Source organism: Neomonachus schauinslandi, chromosome 12 (assembly GCF_002201575.2).
Source record: "Neomonachus schauinslandi chromosome 12, ASM220157v2, whole genome shotgun sequence".
In the NCBI taxonomy this organism is placed as follows: Eukaryota; Metazoa; Chordata; class Mammalia; order Carnivora; family Phocidae; genus Neomonachus; species Neomonachus schauinslandi.
Window position 1 is genome coordinate 1871821 of NC_058414.1, and position 3477 is coordinate 1875297.

Below are 3477 nucleotides of genomic sequence, written 5' to 3' on the forward strand. Positions count from 1 at the left end.
AAGGAGGCGTGCGGAGGGGAGAACGGCACGCTGTCCTCCCTTCCGAGCTCATCAGCTTTGCCAAGTCAGCTCCTGTTCCTGCTAAGACGGAGACAGCCAGACCACCACGTTAATCTGGGATGGGGGGAGTCTGGAGCCAGCAGCCGAGGGTGGGCCCCGGTCTCCCCCGCGTATCCACCCCCCTGCCTCGAAAAGGTTCGCCCAGCCCTGCCCTAGGGCATCACTGCTACAAAGGATGATCCATCACTTTTTGCACAGGGGAGCCCAACTTGTCAAGGGTCCAAGTGCTGAAACATCCACCAGTACCGTTAAGGGACCTAACGGGGATGACAGACGAACAGTTTTTAAAGATAACTACGGCTAGAAATTATTAAGGGCCAGCTCCCTAGCAGGTGCTGAGCCAGTCCGCTTATGCGTACTCCCTGAGTTAATTCTCACAGAGACCCCGCCAGGGAAGCACTAACAGGCTCTCCTCTGACAAAGGAGCCTACTGGCCTGTTCACGCAGCTGTCCCAGCCACAGAGCGAATGCGCACCAGAGCCCAGACTGGACGCCAGGCAGCTCGGCTGGGCATCCGCGCCCCAGCATAAGAACCCACAGGCTCCCAGCAGACGAACCCATAGGCTCCCAGCGGTCCCAGCTCCGCGCGTCTTTTATGCCCTGCTGCAGTAAGCCAGGCCGTCCACCAGGGGGCAATGCCGCCCACAGCGCGCTCGGCACCACCTGGATTTAGCCCAAATGCTGGGACCCTGCGGATTTCAGTTCAGCGGGAAACTTCCCGTCCAAATGCAGGGCAAAGTGCAGCAGGGGGAGGAGCCTGTTCACAGAAAATCGCTCACTGGGGGACGGTGTGTAGGCAAGGCCTGGGGGACGCGGGGAGGACGCGGACTCTGGGCTCCGAGGCTGCCTGGCTGGGGCTGGGACGGAAAGACACCAACCAAGAAAAGGGCAACCAGGAACGACTGGATCCTTGTTTTTCTCCAGGCCTGCGTCCTGCACCGTGGCCAAGCTACTGAACTTCCCTGACCCTGAGCTTCATTACCTGTAAACGGGCGAGGGCCACCTGTCCGTGGCCACCTGCTCCGTGTGGACAGTCAGGCAGGCCACCCGGCTCTTCCCCACCCTACAGGGCAGGGGCAGCCACTGGGGCTCCGGCACGGGACATGGCCCCGCTGAGGCTGTCTGCAGACTCAGCAGCCCCGTCCCTCGGGCGCTGCGTGTGGGGTCCCGTCCGGCCCACTCGGGTTTCTGTCGGGTGGGCGCTCCCTGGGCTCTCCCTCCCAGGGACGCTGGACCCATCAACCAACGCTAACTGCAAGTGCCAGCACCATGCTTGGCAAACAGCAGGCCCCGAATCAAGGCCTCTGCCTATTGTCCCGATCCACCTGCCTGCCCGCGGTCTGTGAAGCCGCGAGGTCTCCCCAGACGGGACGCACGCCCCTCCCCTCGATCCACCTCCACTTTATGGGTCAGGTTATGGTCTGTCTCGGTGAGCGTTCCACTGGAAAATGGGGATTTCCTGCTGTTGGGTGGGGGGGTGGCGTATTTGTGCATTAGATCCTATTGGCTGCTCGCATTGCTGGGGTTCCTGCGTCCTGGTGACTTTCTGTCTAGTTCTCCCCATTGCTGAGAAGCCACCGCTGTGGGTTAGTCTGTCCTTCCGGCTCGATCAGCCTTGGCCTCCTGCGCTGAGGCTGTGGTTTGGCGGGGGCACGTCCAGGGGGCTTCTGTCTTCCCGGGGGTCTCAGTCCCGGGGGACCGAACCTTTACGACTGTAGGATGGGCGTCCTTGTGCCTAGTCCTGTCCTGTGCCCTAAAGTACACTTTGTCAGACATGAATACAGTGGTTCCGTTTTTAAAATTAATGTTAGCATGATAGATCTTTGTAAGTCCTTGTCATTTTTTTTTAAGATTTTATTTGAGAGAGAAAGGAGAGAGCACGAGCAGGGGGAGCGACAGAGGCAGAGGGAGAAGCAGGGGCTGAGCAGGGAGCCGGATGCGGGGCTCGATCCCAGGACCCCGGGATCATGACCTGAGCTGAAGGCAGACTCTTAACGACTGAGCCACCCAGGTGCCCATTTTGTTTTGGTTTTTTCCTGCTGTATGAACAAGTCTTTCACGTGCTCCTGGAAGCCTTGCCGCCAGGTCGTCCCAGCATCCGATTCACCCTGATGTTGGCGGCCGACGACTGTCCTTTCTCACTCAGGTTGCGAATGACCCGGTTCTTTGCACACGGGATTTTCCATCGCATCCGGGACCTTCTGGCTATCACGCCAGGAGGCTCTGCGTCCCACTTGCATCTGATGTGTCAGCGGACGGTGTCCCTGCTCGGGCTGGAGAACCAGCCACCGGGCGCTGTGCCCGTGCGGAAGAGTTCAATCACAGTGATGCCACCAGAATTTGGTCCCTGCGGTTTACCTGGTGCTGCAGCTCCCACGGTCCTGGTAGGGCTGCCCGGGTGCGGGTGTGGGCACAGGTGTCTCGGGTAGAAGAGGGAGAGCCGTGGCTCAGCTTCCCTGGCCTGGCCTTTCTGGGGGGGTCCCCGGACAGTGGGAGACACAGCAAGTTTCCCAGGGGAGGGGGGCAGGGCTTTCTGCTGGTGTCCCCCCCCACCACCTCACTGTCTCAGATCCATGGGGTCCAAGAGGCCTCACGGGCCAGCTGGATTTTCGTGGCAGACGCCTTTTGTGGGCACCCTCCCACAGGCAAAGGGCTTTGGGGGCCCACCCCCCACCCCTACTGTGGCCCTGGACCAGGCTTGTAAACAGCATGTAGTTGGGTCGTGTTTTTTGGTTCTCCTCGCTCTGCTAAGCTCTGGCCTCTGATTCCTCAGGAACCTGAAGGCCATTCATTCTTGGATCTTTCACTTGTTACCAACTCAACAGCCTTGCCTCCCAAGCGTGTCCAGACACAGCCAATCCCCGTGTCAGGAAGTGTCCCTCCCCTGCATGTTCCCGGGGCCCCAGGTCCACCTGCAAACTCTGATTCCACTTTGAGTCTGCTCTGTGAAATGTGACTCAAGGCCCTGGGGAAGCTCATCTCACGATCCTGGTGACCACACACATAACTCTAGGGAAACAAGGAACCGTGATGGAGGATAGGACGTGAGGTCCCCAGTGGGCGGGACCAGGACACAAATAGTCAATAGACCCAGGGTCCCCAGTGGATGGACCTGGGTGCTCATCTCCAGTAGATCCTGGATCCCCAGTGGGCAGGACCTGGGCACCCATCACTAACAGATCCACAGGTCGGGGTCCCGAGTGGCCAGGGCCTGGGTACCGTTCTCCAGAAGATCCACGGCTGGAGGGGGTGGGACCCTGATGCCCATCACTAATAGATCCCGAGCCCTGAGTGGGCGGGACCCAGGTACCCTTCTCCCAAAGATCCACAGCCCAAGGGGGCCGGGCCCGGGCACCCATCGTTAGATCCTGGGTCCCCAGTGGACAGACCCAGGCGCTCATCACCAAAAGATCCAGG